Source organism: Eucyclogobius newberryi, unplaced genomic scaffold (assembly GCF_026437365.1).
Source record: "Eucyclogobius newberryi isolate DKJ021-1_F unplaced genomic scaffold, fEucNew1.0.hap1 SCAF_11, whole genome shotgun sequence".
In the NCBI taxonomy this organism is placed as follows: domain Eukaryota; kingdom Metazoa; phylum Chordata; class Actinopteri; order Gobiiformes; family Gobiidae; genus Eucyclogobius; species Eucyclogobius newberryi.
Window position 1 is genome coordinate 31,203,882 of NW_027315735.1, and position 13,249 is coordinate 31,217,130.

At 40.8% G+C, this 13,249-nt stretch overlaps 1 protein-coding gene across 1 annotated transcript in view; it reads left to right on the forward strand.

Moving 5' to 3' along the window:
• Window positions 1-13,249, forward strand: part of LOC140346404 (glypican-3-like) — a 191,692-nt gene that overhangs the window by 24,762 nt on the left and 153,681 nt on the right. The window lies entirely within an intron of this gene.

Here is a 13,249-nt window from a genome sequence, read left to right on the forward strand (position 1 = left end):
GATCCAACTCTTATTAAGCCTATTTTTTTTATTATTAAGCCTATTTTTTTACCAAGCCTTTAAGAAAAAACATATATAGCCTATTTTTTATTATTAAGCCTATTTTTTATTTTATTGTGCTGAATCGATCACCAAGACAAGTTCCTATGTTTTTGGATTTTGTTAATTGACAATTGACGGCAATAAACCTTATTCTGATTTTGATTCTGAAAATTAGACTAAACACTGGAAAATATTGTAAGAATAATTACAATATCTATTGAGTTTCTAAATAAAACACACAGTAGAGCAGCAGTTTGAGAAACACAAGCCTCGTAATGCTGTCTTTATTTGATAATCATTTATATTGTAGAAAAAGCTTCAGTTGTAGTCATCTGGACTCAGTTAGAAAAAATAGACGTTTCGACTCTCAGCCAAGAGTCATTGTCAATAAAAGAATTTAGATCGAGAACTCCGATATTAATACTGTTCTGTGGTAAGACCCGCCCATTGGGCGGAGCCTTCCTGAAGTAGAAAGAGTTGTTTGTTTCAACAGAAACTCCCCCCTTGTATCTACCGAGCTAGCCTATTCAGAATTTTAATGGGCTATTAGAATCCTCTTTGTCTTTGTGAGACCCTGGCTCAACCACCCTGAGTACCTGATTAGCATCTAAATGTCCTGGTCCTGGTCCTCTACCTTTCCAGGGGTTCAGTACACCATTATAGATACCAGGAAGATTGAATCTTAGCCCTCCATTCCTGTTTAAAGAAGGTCTTTCTTTTTTAACAAAAATAGCTTCCTTGACTCCTCTTTTAAACCATCTTTTCTCCCTGCTTAAAACCTTCACCTCACCGTCTTCAAACGAGTGATTAGAGGCTTCAAGATGGAGATGCACGGCGCTCTGTGGTCCTGAACTTGTATTTCTTCTGTGCTGATAAAGCCTCTTGTGTAGAGGCTGTTTCGTCTCACCTATGTACCGTTCTTTACAGCTTTCTTCACTGCATTGGATCGAATAAACTACATTGCTCTGTTTTTGAGTCGGCAACTTGTCCTTAGGATGAACCAGTTTTTGTCTTAAAGTGTTTCCTGGTTTAAAATAAACAGGGACTTTGTGTTGTCTAAAAATTCTCTGCAGTTTTTTCCGACAGGCCAGACACATAAGGGATAGAAACACCCTTCCTTCTCTGTTCAGTTTCCCTTTTGTCCTGCTTTTTGGTTCTCTTCACTCTGTTGAGAGCCCAAGAGGGGTAACCACAGGCTGAGAGGGCATTTCGGACATGTTTTTCCTCTTTCTTCTTGCCCTCTGAGCTGGTGGGCACACCTTGAGCTCTGTGTTGTAAGGTTCTGATCACACCCAGCTTGTGCTGTAGTGGGTGGTTGGAACCAAAGAGCAGATACTGGTCCGTGTGTGTAGGTTTTCTATATACTTCTATTTGGAGTTTCCCGTCCTCTCCTCTGATCGTGGAACAATCAAGAAAGGCCAAGCGATTCTCCTTAGCGTCTTCTCTTGTAAACCTGATATGTGGGTCCACAGCATTGATGTGATCAGAGAAGGTTTCCAGCTCTTGTTTCTTGATTGTTACAAAAGTATCATCGACATAGCGGAGCCACAGTTTTATACTGAACCCCTGGAAAGGTAGAGGACCAGGACCAGGACATTTAGATGCTAATCAGGTACTCAGGGTGGTTGAGCCAGGGTCTCACAAAGACAAAGAGGATTCTAATAGCCCATTAAAATTCTGAATAGGCTAGCTCGGTAGATACAAGGGGGGAGTTTCTGTTGAAACAAACAACTCTTTCTACTTCAGGAAGGCTCCTCCCAATGGGCGGTCTTACCACAGAACAGTATTAATATCGGAGTTCTCGATCTAAATTCTTTTATTGACAATGACTCTTGGATGAGAGTCGAAACGTCTATTTTTTCAAACTGAGTCCAGATGACTACAACTGAAGCTTTTTCTACTATGGAACACGCCTGGACGAATGAGGGATTACACCGACATATCATTTATATTATCTTCAAATGAACCTGAACTTTTTAAATGAAATGCATACCGTATTTTCCGGACTATAAGTCGTACCTTTTTTCATCGTTTTGGCCGGGGTGCGACTTATACTTATATTTATACTTATATACTTATACTCCGGAGCGACTTATATGTGATATTTGTTATTTTCACACTTGCAACTGCATTTCATACTCCAGCGCGACTTATATATGTTGTTTTTTCTTCTCTATTATGCATTTTTTGGCTGGTGCGACTTATAGTTTGGAAAATACAGTAGTTCAATAAAATAATAATTAAAACAACAGATATGTTTGATGGTTCTCGAGCCTGATCTCCAGGGTTTATCTCTTGGATACTTGGTTGATCATCGCTTTTGTCTCACTTCATAAAGAGGTTATTGTGTTTTCCGTGTAGTGCCTCTCCGATTGGCCGACGCCTCTTTCAGCTCCGCCCATCTTTGCAAAGAAAAGGGGATATGAGTCTTTGCTTGGGAGAGAAGTATATTGCTTTTGAGGTAAACATCTTTCACGTGGCTTATTGGACTCGTCTTTTGGATGGAGCACGTCTTCACTTCCCTCACGCCGAAGGAGAAATGAACAAAAGGCGTTGAGGTTGTGGCTTGTCGTGAAACGCCTGGTGTAATGGAAGACATTTATCACCGCTGGACAACACAAACACATGAGCGGCCGCTTTGGACGCAGATAATTGGTCCACCACAACGTCTCTTCTCTCCTTTATCTTGTTCTCTCTCTCCCCTACTCTCTGCTTCTTTCGAGCCTACTCTTTTTCTTTCACTTCCACCCTCTCTCTCTCTCCTCTCCCTAATGTCTCCCTCGTCTCTTTTCCCCTCTCTTCCCTCTCTTTCTCTTTTGTGTCACTCTCTCTCCTCTGGTTTCTCTCTGTCTTCCTCACGCTCATCCCTTCTTTCACTATTTCATATTTCAGTCTTTCTTTTCTCTTCTCTCCTTATGTTTTCTCTCTGTCCTGTCTCTCTACTGCCTCTCCTCTCCTCACCTCTTTCTTTCTTTACCCACTCAATTGCTCTCCTCTTTCCCTCTCCATCTCTCTCTTTCACCCTCTCCCATTCTTCTCTCTTCAGAATCAGAATCAGAATAAGGTTTATTGTCATTGTCAATGAACAAAATTCACAAACATAGAAACTTGTCCTGGTGATTCAGTGCAACACAAACAACAAAACAATGAACAATGGATACAAAACAATGAACAATGAATAGCTACCAGATATATAAATAAGTAAGTAAAGTTAAAATAAGGTTAGAAATAGGCATGATATGTACATAAATAAAACATGTAGTGCATTAAGAAGTGACAGTGCAGTGAGTGCCAGGTGCTTAGGCAGTGTTCATGAGTCCAACGACAGAGGGGAAGAAACTGTTCTTGTGGTGGCAGGTTCTGGTCCGGATGGACCGTAGCCTCCTGCCTGAGGGGAGTGGCCTCCAGCCTGAGGGGAGTGGCCTCCTGCCTGAGGGGAGTGGCCTCCTGCCTGAGGGGAGTGGCCTCCTGCCTGAGGGGAGTGGACTCCTGCCTGAGGGGAGTGGCCTCCTGCCTGAGGGGAGTGGCCTCCTGCCTGAGGGGAGTGGCCTCCTGCCTGATGGGAGTGACCTCCTGCCTGATGGGAATGGCCTCCAGCCTGAGGGGAGTGGCCTCCTGCCTGAGGGGAGTGGCCTCCTGCCTGAGGGGAGTGGCCTCCTGCCTGAGGGGAGTGGACTCCTGCCTGAGGGGAGTGGCCTCCTGCCTGAGGGGAGTGGACTCCTGCCTGAGGGGAGTGGCCTCCTGCCTGAGGGGAGTGGCCTCCTGCCTGAGGGGAGTGGCCTCCTGCCTGAGGGGAGTGGCCTCCTGCCTGAGGGGAGTGGACTCCTGCCTGAGGGGAGTGGCCTCCTGCCTGAGGGGAGTGGACTCCTGCCTGAGGGGAGTGACCTCCTGCCTGAGGGGAGTGGCCTCCTGCCTGAGGGGAGTGGCCTCCTGCCTGAGGGGAGTGGCCTCCTGCCTGAGGGGAGTGGCCTCCTGCCTGAGGGGAGTGGCCTCCTGCCTGAGGGGAGTGGCCTCCTGCCTGAGGGGAGTGGCCTCCTGCCTGAGGGGAGTGGACTCCTGCCTGAGGGGAGTGGCCTCCTGCCTGAGGGGAGTGGCTCAAATAGTCCGTGTCCAGGGTGAGAAGTGTCGGCTGTGATCCGACCTGCACATCCCAGAGCCCTGGAGACGTACAGGTTCTGCAGAGATGGAAGTTCGCAGCCGATCACCTTCTCATCAGAGCGCACAATGCTCTGTAGTCTCTGTTTGTCCCTGGCTGTGGCTCCAGCGTACCACACGTGATGGAGGAGGTGAGGATGGACTCAATGATGAATCTCTTTCTCTCTCTCTCTTTGCTCTTCTCTTTCTCCTCTCCCTCTCTTCTCTCCTCCGTTTCCCTCTCCTTCCACCTATGGCGCTTATTGACAGCTTAATAATTCTCTCCCCGCAGGCTGAAATTAAGTTGATCTCATCCGCCGGAGGCCTTTTGTCGCACTGATTTAAGATATTGGAGGTGTCACTTTGCACACAGGACGCGCTGGGCGACAGCTTTATTGCGGTTTCACTTTGAGCTCCGCTTATTCTCAGCGTATTAATTACCACCACCGTCGCTCCACGGCGCCTCCTGTTTTATCCCGTCTCGTAATTATGATGTCAGCAATTTTACGAAGTCCCGGCGAGTTAAAACAAATCACACATACAAAGAAGCGGCACACGAGTAAGTGTTCTAGACTTACAATTTTAGTAGATCTGGTTAAAGTTGCACTGTGTACCTTTTTTTAGCGGAGGGTCATCTACCTGCCTTTATTGCGTTGCCAGGAATGTTCCGCAGTATGGCATTTAACACGTCTTTCTTTTGCTTATTCAATTACACGCGTTAAACATGACCTCGAACAAGCTCACTCTGAAGTTCTTACTCTCTTTACGTCTCTGCACAGATCTAGCTTGTAACCTTTGGCCTCACATGCTTGTCTCCGTGGCGATAGATAGGTTTAATAATGTTTAATAATAACATATTTATGTTATTCAGATAACTATAGCATAAAGAACATGCTAACAAGTTTACCAAAGCATCAGTTTTACCCCAAATCATTAAATCCATTGAATTCTTCTTCCTCTGTGTCACTTCTAAACAACTCCACAAACTCCAGAGGAAGAGGAAGAGCAGATTCTTCTTCTGCGTCGCTTAGAGCCTAGAGCGCCCTCTTGTGGTTGTCAGTGTGAAAATAACGAATAATATCACACATGAGTCGCTCTGGAGTATAAGTCGGCCAAACTATGAGAAAAGGTGCGACTTATAGTCCGGAAAATACGGTAAATAAATGATGAAAATAGACTTAAATCTAACACAGATTGGGACTTGACCCACCAACCCTCCTGTGACTGGGAAGCCTCTTTACATTTTGAATGCACCATCTTCAAACAGTTTATTACACGATACTGATGGTTAGAGAGACCCCCAAATATCCAGTTGTCCTTGACCTCACCTTCATCCCTGGTTTGTGGCGCTTGTGTTCAAAGCTCTAATTCACCCTCCCTCGCCCCCTAGAGGCGGATTGAAGTTGGTTTGGAGCCTAATTTTGAGAGAGTTTTAGTGATTTTTGACGGGGAAAGGCTGTTGCTGCAGGCGAAAGTGTCCCGAGCTGATACAGACAGTTTGCAGTGGCAGGAGGAAAAGTGCTTACACGAGGAGCTCGGGGAAGGATCAGGTAGATGGTAAAACGCACTAGAAAATGCTGTGAAGATTTTGGTAAAAGTAAAAAGTGGTGCAAACCCAGTGGAAATGTTCAATACCAATTTTGACACAGCAATTTTGTATTTTTTAGTCTCAATTGGTATTTTGATTTTCGACGTCCTAATCTGAACTATTGGAGACGTTTCACCATTAGATTTGCTCAGTTACAGTTCAAACTACTCTTTTTGGTCCAAATTAATCCATTATTATTGATCCAGATGAGACATTTTATCCTCTCTCAATTGTAAATAGCACATTAGTTGCGTAAACATATTCAAACTGCTACTATGTTTAACAAATGGAGTGTTTTAATGTTGCGGTTTGGGCATCGTTTGGACAAAAGCCTCTACTTTATCTCTTTGCTTTATATGTTTATTTCCTGGGCTCCGGCGTCAAGTTAATCTCTTTTGTCAGTGTCTTTATGCAGACTCAGTGCAGCAGACAGCGGGCGCTCTCTCTCCTGACGCTTTGTTTACCGCAGCGTTCATCAAATCGGTGTCTCTGCTGCTGCCGTGACTAAACATACTGCAAAAGTGACGGGATTAGAACGGGCTGTAAAAGCGATATCTCATTCCGGCTTCGCGTGTGGTCATTTTGCGCCAAAGTAACTCGTTCGGAGGACAAAAACGAAATGAACGCGCTGATTAAAAGGTCGGTGGTCAGTGTTATGGACTAAAGAACCGACGAGAACCAAACTTCAGACTGTTCTCTGGTTCACCATCTCCTCCAGAGCATTTTTAAAGCTCTTTTAAGCTCCTCTCGATGCCTCAGAAACTCGTTTTATACCTGCAGCTGTGCTTTTTATAACAGGCATTCATCTGAAACTGTGTTGTTTACGAATCTGTTTTTGTGACCTTCTGAGTTCTTTCTTTATCATGATAAGAAAACGCACAAAATCTTTTCACGTTGCTAAATATTTCAAAAGAGAGTCAGGGTTTCTCAGGAGAGTTGTCTCCAGGTCGACGCTGCGAGGCTGAGACAGCAGGGGGCAACGACGGACACTTCAAACACCCCGAAAATACATATTGAACCATGACAGGGACTAACAAAGACGTGCAATAAGGTCAAAATGTGACTTAGTTCTGCTTTAATCCAGTAAATTAAAATGAAGTTAAATTTGATGTGAATCATTCCCAAGCTTTAAAGATGCACTGCGCCACTTTCCTGGTAGAGGTTTTGTTGCCTGCTTATTTCTGCTTATTTCTCCTCTATCTCCATGGAGACAAGCAGGTACGTTACAGGTCAGAGCTGTGGAGAGGCGAGTCTTCTCAGTGTAGTGTTGTTCAAGTTATTGTCGATCAATAAAAACACCTTTAGACAAACTTTATTCATTCATCAGTCTCAGTACGTTTGAGTACATTTGAGTAAATAAATGTTTTGTAATCAAACTATATCATACTTTTACAGGCTTTACATGCTTTGCACTGTTCTTTTAAACCAAAACAAAAGCACGTTTATTTAATTTTAGAGGGTTTTATCTCCCTGTTGTCCCTTTCTTCCATGGAAATGTCCTTCCTTTGGCTGTAATATTCCACAAACTGCATGGGGAATGTTCAAAAGTACAGTTTTAACTTTCTATTTCCATGGAATAATGCACGACTCTCCACCTCCAGCAAGCTATATACTGTTCTTTTTATAATTATTTTTTATTTGATTCTATTATTACACTTCTATTTACATTTTATTAGTGATTAAACAGTACAAAAGCCATTATCTCAGACTCAATCACTCCATATAAGACATGTTCAGACGCTGTCTAGTCCTGGTTTCATCCGGATTGCACTGATTACCTTTTAATGAATTTAATAGTTCATGTTCATGCACTTTCCTGTTTTTCAAGGAATGGCCTTTTGCTTAATTAAGACGGAGACGTGAAAGGCGGTTCCACAGTTCTCCCTCTCAATCATGTTTTTCTCATGTGATCGTACGGTGCTGAAAAGGAGCGAGAGACAGTAGATTTTCTCTTTGTGTAAAACATCTCATACAAGTACAAGTGGCCTATTTATGTCTGTGATGCATCGTGTTGAAGACGTGAACCGGGAATTAACTGCAAATGTGTCGGAGACGTGTTGGAAAATATACATGCAAAAAACTGGAGCTGGCCTCCCAATCTGTTCATACTTTAAACCTTAATTTAAATGTTTAAATGAGCAAAAAGCTGCAAAAACAACCTTTAATCTGCAGATGTGATTCTTCTTCTTCATTTATTTACCTGTTTTCCTGATTAATTCACCATAAAATAGGGGGGAAATGTGTTTAAATTGTTTATTTAAATGTTTTTGTCCGACTCTCATCCGTCTTTGCAGCTGAGCCCCCATCGTCCTTGATCAGACTGAATTTTGAAGTTTTTATTGTGCGATTCCATTGGCGTTTCTCAAATTCAATTGGTTTCCTCGCAGCCTTGGCTCTCGAAACGCTTTTTTTTTTTTCAGTCGTTTCAATGGACTTTTTGGAGCAAACACATGTCGGTTAATTTCAAGCGCGGCACGAGCGAGGATAAATGGATAAATGGATGAGTTGTTGAATGGATAAACTTTGGCATTTGAGAGGACAGAAATGGGAGATTTAAAGGAGACGTATTGTGTGAAATTGACTTTTAAGAGCGCTCAACCCTGTTATCCTTTTCCCAGTGGTGGAAGAAGCTCTCAGTTTTGTTACTTAAGTAAAAGTATTGACGTACCAGTTGAAAAAAAATACTTTTAGAGTATTTCACATAGATTTTGAGCACCATTAAAGCCATAAGTGTATAGATCTTGATAAAGAATTAAGCTGATTTTGGTCAAAAGAAGCAACTAAATCGATCTTGAATTTATCGAGTCACTTTTATATTTTTTCACAACACGGCTGGAGGTCATTGTGGCCATTTTAAACCAGAAAGTACTTTTGGCAATCCAGTAGAAAGTACAGATACCTGCTCTCGGATGTAAGTAAAAGTAAAAAGTATTGAACGTAAAATACCTAAAAATTTGACTGAAGTACAGTACTTTCACGACTTTTGTTCCACCCTCGCATTTTCCCTTCTCATTTAGGCAAGGCAAGGCAAGTTTATTTGTAGAGCACATTTCATACACAAGGCAATTCAAAGTGCTTCACAGCAGGAAAAATGCATTCAAATCACAAAGAAATTACAGAAATACAATAAAATTAACTAAATTAAAAATTATCCCACAAACACTTGTATTTACAGTTTTTCTTGCATTTTCGTACATTTTATGAAGTTTCTTTTACATGAAAATGGCACATTACAATCCCATAAATATGAAATAGTGATCCTGGCGTGTTACAGATTATAACTATTTAGTGGGAGAATATGGAGTTGGTTTTGAGGAGGAGAAGAAGAGGCTGATTCTTGCTGTTCTTTACGCTGTGAACTGAGAGGTGATTGGGTGAGTGGCAAAGGTAGCAGGCTGTGATTGGCTGACAGCAACAGGTGACGTGACATTGGAACAAGATCGTTAAATGAAAACAACCGCCAATCTTAAAACCTGATGTTTAACCTCTTTATTTAATTTATTTAATTTTAAACAATTTGCAGTTGTCCAAAGCAAACAAACAGTAGCACTTCCTGTTTCATGGAGGAAAAAAACGCAGTATAATCAGATACAGACGGCACACTGCGGTCTCATTTTGATCTTAAGAGCTGCTTTAATTATATATCTGTTTATCTGTTATATATCACATTTAAATTCAGCCCTCATTATTCCTGCATTACAATCACGTGTTTGTTCATTTTTCTGCCGTCCATCATGAACGTGTTACTGTACGACTGTAGAATTAACCACAAAACTGCAGAAATATCATGATGTTTTAAAGATAGAACGGTTTATGTTAAGTTCATGTTTGTTTTTTAGTCGATTTGATTTCTTATTACTAGGGATGTCACAATGTTGACTTTTAGTGTCGCGATTACTGTGAGAAAACCCCCCCACGATTTAACGATTATTCACGATTATTGAGACTGTGACCAAACAACAGCGAAATCTTTAATTTTCTTTCATTCTCGAGGTCTGACATGTGACTGTTCCTCGAGTTTGTGACCGGCTTTACAAAATTAAACGCCTGAAAGACAAAATAAAGTTAAATTTGACAAAAACAGCCAGATAAAAAAAGGTATTTACATTTAGATCAATTATTTAAGCAATGAATTGAACCAAAAAGAACTTAATTTTGCTTCTAAAATGGTCACAATTATTATAATTTTTTACAATTTTAAGATTAAATTGTGATTATATTATCGATTAAGCGAACAATCTCGATGTTTCTACTTATTGCAGTCTTTCTATACGTTCTAATTTTGCGTAGATTCCAAATATCACTGTTATGTATCGGCCATAATTATGTTGTCGATATCGTACATCTCAAGCTACAACACAAAACTGAAGGACTTTTTAAAGGCTTTGATGTATCACTTGCTTTCACCTCAGTTCACCGTGTTGGTTTGGTCTTGTTTTAGTCCTGACGTCGACTTTATTTGGTCCTCGCCTCGTCCCGGTTTAGTCCTAATCCGGGTTCCGTTCTGGGCTAATTCAGTCCCAGTTTGTGATGTAATCTGTGTGCAAGTGTGACGTCTTTTCCCTGTCAAACGACCTCGGGGGGTCCAAAAAAATAAATCAAAATCAAAGCGTTTACGCATATCCATTTCTGTTTTGGCCGGCGTGTTCGCGCGGACGCCGCCGGCTCCGATCGGCGCGCCTGAAAACGAACACGCGGGTGTGAAAATGGCGGCCCGGAGCGGAGAGCCAGGTCGATGTCGGAGGGAAAACGGCGTGACCTCGCGGGGAGGGATTCAATGCACTTCAAAACACGTCGACGCTCGGGTTTATTTTGCTCGGCTCTGAACGCCGCCTGCAGCTGGTAAAGACACTTATAGAGATCAAATGGAAAGAAAACGGCGTCTAATTCAGCGTAAACAGCAGGCGTTTAGATGTTTTATGTCAAACTCTAGATCGCTCCATGCAACGAAAAATATTATAATCACCACCTGATGTCAAACTTTTACTACTCATTGGAGCAAGTAACAATAGGGCTTCTGTATCGTGTGACTAAATATGTAGAGGACGTCGTTACGGCTGGGGAGAAACTGCAACAAGATTGAAATTTAGCTTTTGAAGTTTGTCTTTATCGTTAAAAAAAGCCGTAAACGACAAAACATCTTAAAAATGAATCAGATTAAACATTATAAACCCTCACCTGGTCCGAAGACGCGTTTGAAGAGTTTAGATCGTGCAGATTGAGCCCTGAATCGACAAAATCTGTACATCCGATGAGCTCCGCCTCTGTATACGGATAAGCCCCGCCTCTTTGTGGCCGTGACAAGCAGCAGATTCTCTCTTTGCGTGTTTTTATCTTTTCAAAAAGTGGCGTTTCATAACTCTAGGCGTGTCGCTCGGGCGTCTTCGTTTGACATGTGGTCGTTACTAAGTACAGGGATGTGGGCGGGGCTAGGGGGTAGGTGAAAACTGAGCACAAAACGGGATGAACTCAAACAGGAATCAATCAAAATGCAACTTTGATAAGTTAATGAAGAGGAAACACTGTTGTAAGTTGATTTTTGTACAGAAAGAAACAGCTTTTATTTGAGTTGAAAATGACATTTTGTTGTGTGAAAATGTGTGTTTTTATTACGATTACGAGCGCTTGGTATTTTAGTTCCACGACAACAATGCGCTCTTGTTCCACACTTCAAAATCAAATCCTTCATTTCATGTCTGTCATTTCAATCTGTGTCGTTTCCTTTCACGTCGAGGAGAAAACAAATAATCGTCAAGATGAAAGCTTTAAAATAAAACAATTATATCTAATCACTTGTGAGATTGTGTGGGTAAAACAGCACGGACCGAACGTCACACTGTGCTCGATTGTGTCGCCATTTTCCACGCGTGTTTCGTCATCTCAAATGTTAATAAAGAATGTGGATATTATAAAAGGGAATCATTTAAGCCGTTTAATTACACATGTCGTTTGTAGAAAGAAATAGACGGAACAAACTGCTTTGAAAACTCACAAAACCTCAACCTTGACCATCTAATCTTTATTCCAACCTTAAACGAGGGATAAATAATTGAGCACCTGTGGTAATTTGAATGTTTTTTTTACATTTAATTACCCACGCAGCGCTCCTTATTTCTGTTTTTCTTATCGGCATAAATGATGTTTTAAATCGGATTAAAATAAGGTGTGATTAGTGTGAGTTCAATTAGTTGTGTAGAAGGAATAATCAAAGAAGAACATACAATTTATGTGTAAATATCTGTGTTCTTATCGAAACCAAGGTTATTTTTACCTTATTTATTAGTAAATTCTTAACTAATTCTTGCCATATTTCACTTTATAGACGTTGCTATTATTATTATTTTATTATTCATTGTTTTATGTTGCTCCTGTTTTTGTGACACTAACATCCTTCTCCGACCTGACAAAATACTGTCTTATGTGAAGTAAATGATGGTTATTTGTGTGTATATATATGTGTGTTTTTCAGTAAACAACAAAAAGAATAAAGCAGAAAATAAATTGAGAGGTATTATTGTCATTTGCATTTACATTTTAGAATCCAACATGTCCCTCGGAGTCTAAAAAGGGGCAGTGCAAGTTTATTTGTATTTGTTTATTCGTACACGAGGCAATTCAAAGTGCTTCACAAAACAGGGGGAAAAATGCATTAAAATCACAAAGACATGACAGAAATCGCAAAAAAACTTCATTTCCATTCATTCAATTTGACAGTTTTAGGTGAAATCTGGAATTTTCTGAGCACTGGAGCCTCCGTTGCAGGACAAAACGGGAATAACTCTGACTAAAAACAACTTTGAGTAAAATAATGACGAGGAAACATATTTGTAAAAAGGTAAAAAAGTGTCTCCTTTAATCTACCTCTTTATAAGTGATATTTTCTGATGACTTTTGACCATTTAAAAGATGTAATACTTTGTTTTGAATTGTTCTTTGTATGGCCACAGTGCTGTATTTTCATCACTCTGAAACGCGTTAGAAAGTAAAGTACAAAAGTAAAAGTATTGCACTGTGAAGAGTACATTTTAAAGTGGATGTTTTTGACTTTTACTTCTCTACATTTGAGCTTCTCTACATCTGTACTTTCTACTCCACTTTTTTTACTAGACTGAGAAGTAGAAAGTAGAAAGTACTTCTCTTATTTATGATTAGAACTGGCCTGAAGGTTTTTGCCTGCAGGTCTCGGCTTTGAGCGAACATAAATATATAAATAAAATGATCAGGGAAATGGAGTTATTGATTCAGTCACAATTCTTTATCTCTACATTTGACTCTTAAATAAGTTTCTAAATCTGTGTGAAATAATGTTTGAAGTGCATTTTGAAGCGGGTACTTCAAAGCTTTTACTTAAAGTGCAGTGAAGATAAATATATTTAGAATTTTACAAAATAATATGAAAATGTTGTCCCAGCATAGCACATTTTTGAGGTTTGTAATGCCACTTCCTGTTTGTAATTGATGACATCACACAAGGAAATTACCCAG